Source organism: Poecile atricapillus, chromosome 1, assembly GCF_030490865.1.
Source record: "Poecile atricapillus isolate bPoeAtr1 chromosome 1, bPoeAtr1.hap1, whole genome shotgun sequence".
In the NCBI taxonomy this organism is placed as follows: Eukaryota; Metazoa; Chordata; class Aves; order Passeriformes; family Paridae; genus Poecile; species Poecile atricapillus.
In genome coordinates this window covers 61,927,326-61,936,328 of record NC_081249.1, presented here as the reverse complement: position 1 = coordinate 61,936,328, position 9,003 = coordinate 61,927,326, and the positions used below count along the sequence as shown (strand labels likewise).

Sequence of the window (9,003 nt, the reverse complement as noted above, 5' to 3'; positions counted from 1 at the left end):
CATATGCAAAGCTTAAATCCAATAATTTGATTAATTCCATGAATTTTGCAGCCATAGTCTCATGAGAACCAGGCTGTATTCCAGTTTCTCTGGAAAAGACACTTCCCATCCAGAAGCAAAACCCCAATGCCTTCATCTGTCCTTCTACTGAAGTTGTTCAGTTTTTACAGAGCAATTAAATTTCTACTAAGTCAAAGAAGGAGAGAGACAGAGAGAAACTGAACCTTTTTCTAGCCTATCAGGTGGGAGCCTTTGGAAGAAGAAGGCCTTTAGTTTACGACATTGATCTATGGCAGACAAGGGCTTAAAAGTTGGCTGGGTATTTGATCTCCAAGAAACTGATTTATTGTCATATACATTGTATAACTAAATCTCCTAGTTTTACGAGTCAGTCTTTTCCTCTGACATGGGATAGGTAGGAGTCACTGTGCACTGACTGGTCACACAGAAGCTCTGCATGCACATGATGACACTGGCTCACCCCACAGACCTCATATCTGGGACAAAGTGTCATGCTGTAGCCCCACTCACAGTGATGATGCCATGCATGTCATCTATCACCTTGCAGACATTCATGGGTTTCCCCCCAAAACTGGTCATTTAGGATGAACTGACAAATCAAGTGGAATAAATGCAGTGCTCACCAGGTGCTTTATATGCTCTCTCTGTCTCTGGGTACATTTGATCACCACAGTCAAACTGAACAGCTTCAGCAGAAGCAAAAATGAACTTACTGCTTCTACCTCCCTATGCACACATCCCTCTCCTACACAGCACTGTGTGAGGGGTGTCACACTGGCAAAGAAAGGATTCCAGGGGGAATCTGCTAAATGCAGCTGAATATGAGGACTACCATAGTAGTAGGTGGGAGCAGTGATTTCCACTATTTCCTTTAAGTTTTCTATTGACCTTAAATCTGGCACTTTGAGCTAAGGACAATGTCTATGTTGTATCCCACAGGCCAGATGTTTCCACTCCACAACTGGGGTGATGGTTTTGAGGATTTGCCCTTGGAAACAGGTATCTCAGGGAATAAGCAGGCAGTAATAAAAGCAAAGGTATTTTGTGAGAAGAGGCCTGAGGCTCTAGATCTGCCATGAAACCAGATTGCCTTCATAAGATGAATATTGACGGGGGACTGAAGGTCTCTAAACCTGCACTTGAGGGGAAAGGAAACAAAAAGGCTCCTACCGGTGGAGGGAATTGCCACATTTTTTTGCCATTTATGCCTGACCTGATGCAAGTTTCTCTGGCCTTGCAAAGGAAAGAAGTAGGTGGGACAGAAAGCTTGGGTCTCATCGCCCACTCGTGCCAGGGAGCAAAGCCCACCTGCATCGTGTATGATGTATATGGCACCCCGCACTTCTCTGGAGCTCAGTTCCTCCCAAATCTCCTGAGGGTCTGGTTACTGCTCTGCACAGTCTCCTTCACCAGCTCACAGGTGATAAACTGTTACTGAACATTTCACATTCAGTGCTTATGATCTCCACTTACCATCTGCGTTTTGCCCACGTGGCAGAGCAGTTCAGCCCTCTGTTTCTCTTTCATTTCACCTTCTGTTCCTCGTTCACAATGTCCAATTGCTCAGGTTGCAAATACTGACAGGGAATGTTTCACTACAATCACAGAGGGTTTCAATTACTGGATTGAAGTTTCATTACAAGATGACTCTGAACAATCATTTTTTTCCCAGCTTATTAAAATAAAACCTATGTTTTGGACATAAGGATCTTGACAGCATTTAATTAATTGGCAGCCGGAGAGAACAACAGTTTTTGCTTAGAAGCAGGGAAAACTGATGCCTGATGTTTTGATTCTGGAGTGCTCAGATAGATGGTTTTACTGAGTGATCATCAGCTTTTGCCTAAGAAGCCACTCAAGGCCAAGAATGCACAGCAGATAAAGACCACTCTTTATGGACATTTTTGACAGCTTAGAAAAGCCTGATTCTGCCACCCTGCATCAAAATATTAACAGATTTTTGTGCAGTTTGCCTTAGTGAGGATGACGGAGTCAGGATATGAATTTGTTCTAGCTGCCATGCCAAATCTGCTAGAGGTTGTTCATCAGTAGACAGCAATTAATGGACTCATTATACTGCAGAGAGATGACATAGTTCATCTGTTTTAAACTAGGATTTACAGCACTTGGCCCATGCTTGGAATGAACACTATGGTTTAATATGACCATCTTCAGAGCAACATTTCCAACTTCCAAAAAACTGTGTTTTCATTATGCATCAGACTAGAATGGAACTTTTTGTAATTTTTCAGGTTAAAAAAAGAAGAGAAGACATTCATAGAGACTGGTTCAGAGGTTAGGGCCCTCCCCTACCTCACAGGAAAAGCATGCTGAGTCAGTCGGTCATATCTGCATCCAAAAAAAACACTTCATCTGAAAAAAACTTTTCAGCATCAATTTTTCAAGTAGATTTACATTTTATTACTGTTAAGACTGCATCTGAAAAATGTCCAAAGACATGAAGCTCACCATGTATCTCCTAAGCTGGTGTGCATCCTTTTTACACTTCAGGGTAAAAATTCCTATGTATCTATTCCATCCAGTCAACAAAGCACTGTACTTCTGTAATTATTGCCAGATGGTGAGATGCATTCTATTTTGAATACCTGTATGTTTGCTTATGTAAATACATAGAGAAAAAAAATTGCTGTATTTTGTAATGTTAATGTTAAATGGTGTTTCAATGCTTTACTGTTCTGTCTGATTCACTGCTAGTAAAGCAGATTAAAATATTCAAATGACATCAGTTGTTTTATAAACTGGAAGTTTGTCTTAAGTAGCTAATTTGGTTTGGTTTTATTTCTCCCATAAATATTCAGTACAATGTCTGCTGAAGGCTAAAGTAATTTTAAATATTTTGCCGGACAAAAAGAAAGAGCATGTTGCATAATTTAACTATCTCAGTAAACTGGTCCAAAATGAGCCATTGTAATCATTCTCTTTTTCTAAGGACAGCCATCCTTCTACTGAAGAGGTACTCTTTGGGTAAGTACATACAGCTTAATAATTTTCAGTCTCAGAAACAGTGTATTTGCAATAGTAGAATTAAATTAATTTCACTAAGTAGAACTAGAAGATTAATAAGCTGTATTGGTTTGCATGGTAAGGTTTCAGAAGTGAGGAAGCTATGGGAGTGGGTCCTGTGAGATGCTTCCAGAAGTTTTGCCCATATCTGACAGATCCAATGCCAGCCAGCTCCAGGATGGATGAACCTCTGGCCAAAGCCAAGCTCATCAGCCACCACTGTGGTGCCAGTGGGACAATAGATTGAAGAAGTGGGGGAAAGCTGCGCAGTTGCAGCCAGAGAGGGGAGTGAGAATATGTGAGAGGAACAGCTCTGCAGACACCCGGGTCAGGGGAGAAGGAGGGGCAGGAGGAGCTCTCTGCTGGAGCCGAGGTTCCCCGGCAGTCTGTGGTGCAGAGCGTGGGGAGGCAGCTGTGCCCCGCAGCCCGGGGAGGGCCATAGGGGAGCAGGTACCCCCTGAACTCCACGCTGGAGCGGGTGAATGCCGGAGGAGGTGGTGACCCCGTGGGAAGCCCGTGCTGGAGCAGGCTCCTGGCAGCATCTGTGGGGAGGCAGTGGGGAGAGGAGCTCCTCCGGAGCAGGTTTGCTGGCAGGACTTGGGACCCACAGTGGAGCAGTTCATGAAGAACTGCACCCGAGGGAAGGATGCATGTTGGACAAGTTCATGGAGGACTGTCTCCAGAGGGAGAGAGCTCAAGCTGGAGCGGGGGAAAGAGTGTGAGGAGTCCTGTCCCTGAGGAAGGAGCAGCAGAAACCACATTAATGACTGACTACAGTTCCCATTCCCCATCCCTCTGCGCCACTGTGGGGGAAGAGGTATAGAAAATCCAGAGTAAAGTTAAGCCCAGGAAGAAGGGAGAAGGGTGGAGGGGTGAAGCTGTTTTAAGATTCAGCTTTTATATCTCATTAGACTACTCTGATTTGATTGGCAATAAATTAAACTAATTTCCTTAAACCAAGTTTGTTTTACCAATGACAATAATTGGGGAATGATCTCTTCCTCTCCTTACCTCGACCCATGAACTTTTCCTTGTGTTTCCTCTGCCCTGCCTGGCTGAGGAGAGGAGTGGGAGTTTGGTGGGCACCTGATGTCCAGCCCGGGTCAGCCCCACCGCCAGAGCAGCACAATCAGCGCGGCACCGCTACAGACAGAAATAACCCCCGGTCACAGAACCACAGTGCCATCTATTGTCGGTATTTTCTTTCACAAAGAGCGTTGAAAAAAAGAACCCCAAGTGGATTTTAATAGTTTTCATTTTCTCCGTCTTAAAACCAAAATAAATTAATTCCTCCAACTGATCTTAACAGCACCCAAGCTCTTGTTTGCAATGGCAACGTCACAATGGCACATCAAAGTAGTACAGCTGTTAATAAGTAATCCCTTCAAAACCTTGCTCTAATCTTAAGATTTCATTGAGCTTTATAATGTGTAGGAAAAAGCACATAAAGCTGTATTTTTCAGAAACCGTTAGACATAGGAAATCAGATTGTTTTAGCTGCGAGTATGTGACATACCATGTAGGGTGGTATGGTGAAATGTACCAGGTAAGATTTCTAAACTGCAAATCCCACTCAGTTTTACCTCAGAACTACTAGATCTCTGTATGTGGGCTACAGCGTATCATCATTTGTTATGTTCTTTGGCAAACTCTCTTCCAGATTTACCTGTTTCTACGTAATTTGAACTGACAATTTCAATATTGATTGAAAGAGAATACACTTAGTTTATCAATATGGTACTTCAAGACATAAAAGTAAAGATGTTTGGAAAAGTAAGCTCCATCTACAGATGTATTCATTGAAGGTGGTCAGCATTGCATATGCATCAACATAGTCTCTTATCAAAGGCTCAAAAAACCCCAGAAGTTAACACAGTTTCTTGTCAGTATCATCAGTTGTCACCATGGAGGCAGGACACCTGCTATTCCATAAATATTTCTGCAAATGCATTTGCAATTGACATTAAAAAAATCTCAAGGAGTTTATTTTCAAATTCTTAGGTCACAATTCACTGACAATACAAATATTAGCATTTTGTGAGTTCACTTTTACTCTCTGTGTTATACGATAAGTTTTCTGTAGCAGTAGAAGAGATTGAGTCTCAGAATCTTTAAACACTTCTTCACAGATCTCAGAAGTAAAAATTATATTCCTGCAATCATAAAACTGCCCTTTTTTTTTTTTTTTTTTTTTTGTAAAGTCTCCGCTGCTGAATAATTTGAAATGACAAAGCTGTTTGGGTGATCCATGTTTCTTTGCAGAAAAAGCAAAAAGCATGCAAGCTGAAAAACTTATTTTTTCACAGAGTCATTTAGACTGGGAACTGCTGGTGACTCCTAGTTAAATGTCCAGGCCTATGCCTGTTGAGACAGTTCCTAAAGGCAATAAAGAGAGGCAGCCTAAAATTAGTATTTTTAGCATGTGGAAAGAATTACCCCTTGGAATTGCCTACTGAAGAAAATCCCAGCCTTCAAATCCCACAAGTATAAAATATCTCCATTCCCAACTAACAGCAGATATGCTGGCCACATAACTTTGCTTTTCAAAACTAAATACTTGGGGTTTATGTGGCTAAGGCTATGCCTGGAGATAGGTATAGGGAATCTTTTTCCCCCTGTAAGGGGACTATTAACAGTCACATGGGGGATCCTTGAGGGAAAACAGCTTCCTTGCTGAATGGGTCTTTTGAGGAACAGCCAGCTGGGAGAAAGTAAAAAGATTGAACTGTGCCATCTTCTGGCACCTAAGAAGCCAGTGGGTGATGAATGAGGAGCACACTGTGACATATTAAGTGAGGTTTCACCTTACAGATCTACACCTAAGGATAAAAATGGGGAAAGAAGCGTGTTAAACAGATTATTGCCGTCACTGTCAGATTACATTCACTTTTATTTATTCTTACAGCTGTTTTCAGGAAAAGACAACTGTTGCAGGGGACTTACTTGCTGATGAGCAACTGAGGTACAGTGAGATAAAATCAGCAAAAGAAGTTACTCAGTAAGCTGGGAACAGAACCCAGTACCTAAAAGACGTAGATGAAGGTCCCCTTAGATCTTTCCCAAAGATCTGTTTTCTTTTTCTCTTTAGCTTTGTTACTGCAGGGAGTAAAATAAACTGGCTTTTTCTTACCTACATATCTCAGATTGCACTCCACCTCATCCCCAGGTCATTAATAAAGTCACTAAACAGTCCTGTCCATCATATTGATCCATGAGGAGTGTCACTCTGACAGGTGGACTCTGGACTGCTGACCAATGCTCCCTGAGCCCAGCAATGAAGCCAATTTCCCACCCACCTTATTATCCACTCATATTATCAAGCTCATATTTCTCCAACCTTGTTAAAGGAGACAAGGAGACTATTAGAAGCTCTCTCAAAGCCCTTGCTAACGTATACAGCTTCCACTGCTCCTGCTTTGTCCATTGAAGCAGAATTTTCTTCAGAAGGTAATTAGACTGCTGTGCTGTGTACTCAGTAAATCCACGTTGGTAGGTCAGCTGGTGTTGCTGAACTTATTTCATAAGACCTAAAGAAAAGCCTGTCTCCCTTGGAAAGACAACCACAAGCCTAAACAAATGGCATTTATGCCTCCACCTCTCCTTGCAGCTCCCATTAATAAGACAAGCCCGAATGTTCTACTCTATTATTTATTGGATTAAATTGAATTTAAATTTGTCCTTTGGCATTTGCTAAATCAGATCTTCACTATTACATTCCTGTCAGCCAATATCTTTCCTTAGCTGCAATTATACATCAAAGTTTACTTGAATATCTGAATTCAAAATACCAGCCTCAAGGGCTCAGTAAATACATGAGAAATTTCAAACTGTATGTGGAAAAAATTCTCAAACAAGCAGACTCTTTATAGGTTCAAAATTAATCTGTACTAGAAAGAAATAGAAAACAAAAGACATAATACAAATATGCGCAGTGAATTTACGATGAAAAAAAAAAAGACTTCTTCATTTTTAATTGTAACACATTAAGAGGAAATTACTTTCTATCAGAATTATCAGGAGCATATTCCTCACTGGATTTAATATCAGTTGTAATGTGCTTAATTTTCCATTTTTCTAAAGGGATAATAACATATTACTGATATTTTTTACATTACTGTAATAAAAGAAGGATGATTGGTGGGTTTTTTTCCCTTAGAAAAGTTGTAAGTGTTTTAATTGCTCCAGAAACAAAGAATTTTTCAGAAAACATTACTTCTATTTTCTTATCACAAATGACTTGTTTCTGCAACTGCGAATCTTCTGTGTATATATTTTACACAGCCTCTCTGCAAAGAGGATTTATGAACATGCTCAGTCTCACAGCAGCTCAGAGCTATTGAGGCCATTCCTGACCCTCAGTGCAGTGCTGCAGGAGCACCAATCCAAGACAAAACCAAGTGAAAGAGAAGCCAGGGGAGCTATGTAACTGGGATTACAGGGCAAGCAAGACCAAAGGACGATGCTGTGTCCCCAAAAGACCTAGGGACTCAAATGAAACATTAATGAACAGAAAGGAAATAACAAAATCAAGAAAAAGAACAAAGCAGAAAAAACCTTCAATGTACACAGATAAAGTGAGTGTGTGTATGAAAGAAAGAGAAGTTTATTCCTAACTTCCTTCTAGGAATAAAGGGTAAGATGGATGTAGAAGGAAAGGGAAATAATAATCAGTAACAATACAGTTGTGCAGACAATTCTCCCTTTCCCTGTGCAAACTTTCTCCCTTGAAAAGCTGAAGACTTGAAACAGGTTGTGTCAATACAGCCAGCATGAAATATACTGAGGGATGATACTTTTGCTAGCATACATATTGCTTGAAAAAGACTGATAGCATGGCATAAAACAGTTTAAGATAATTTAGATAAATATCAAATTAGAATTCTGAAAAACTTAATTATAATCAGTTGCTATAAAGAACACTGTAGAAGTTCTTTACAGAAAAGAACAGCATACAAATAATCTCTTGGCAAAGTCAACAGCGAAGTGTAAATTCAGAGCTCAGAATAACCACAGTGATGGTGAGATCACATACAAAAAGTTGAGAAAAAAATGACTGAAAAGCAGGCAGAAAAGCTTGTCTCTCTCTACCTTACACTATTCCTAACACTATCCTGGTGTGTCAGCTCTGTGCCATGAAAACAGCTCTCTGAAGGGCTGAGACACAGCCCTATGCAGTTATGTTCAGTCATTTTTGACATAAAAATAATGCATACATCTTGGCATCTTGACATGGAGATGTGGGGAGGCCAGGGAAACTCATCAGCAGGCTCTCAGGTGAATCCTTCTGAATATATCACTCTGAAATGGGAGTAAATGGGGCAGAGGTTATCTAATGGATAGGATGAGCATGAACACATGAAAATCTTATAAGTATCACTACCTGGGTTAGACAGATTTCATACTGACAATAGATAAATAGATAAAAACAGTTACAGATAGCAGGGGAAATGGGAGGTGTGTAACATCAGCTGTTTATATATATAGGAGAGAAAACAGACTGGCTACAGTTCAGTTCAAATAACTAACTGGGCATTGTCTTGCTAGTGAGACACATTTAAGGAGCTACAAAATGCACAGATAGAGACGAAAGGAACAACCTGAAGAGTACTTGAGTAGTGAAGAAACATAATTTAATTTGATTAATGGCAACTTAAACACAGCTTGAAAAAGAAACGTTGAGATGAGGAGGTTTAAACAGCTCAGAGACAGACTGTTTGTACCAACTACATCCAAGTAGAGAGGCAGGATAGGAAAGATGCTCTGGAGGACAGGATGCAAGGCCCAGGCCTGGGGTCCAGCAGCTGTGGTCCAAATGGATCTGCTGGGGAAGAATAGAAAGTAATGGGGGAGCAAAATTGTCAGTACTGTGCATTGCTAGAATCAGGGATCAAAAATATAAAAGGAATTGAAAAAATCAAGACTGCAAAATGTTACAGGCAAAAATAGTTACTACCAATG

At 40.7% G+C, this 9,003-nt stretch overlaps 1 long non-coding RNA gene across 1 annotated transcript; it reads right to left on the bottom strand.

Moving 5' to 3' along the window:
- Positions 1–1,497: 1,497 nt before the first annotated feature.
- On the bottom strand, positions 1,498–6,287 carry LOC131574491 (uncharacterized). The gene is made up of 3 exons (XR_009276519.1): positions 6,176–6,287; positions 4,057–4,188; positions 1,498–1,616 (listed from the first exon to the last, which is right to left on the bottom strand). It is a non-coding gene; the product is annotated as an uncharacterized LOC131574491 (long non-coding RNA).
- Positions 6,288–9,003: the final 2,716 nt, after the last annotated feature.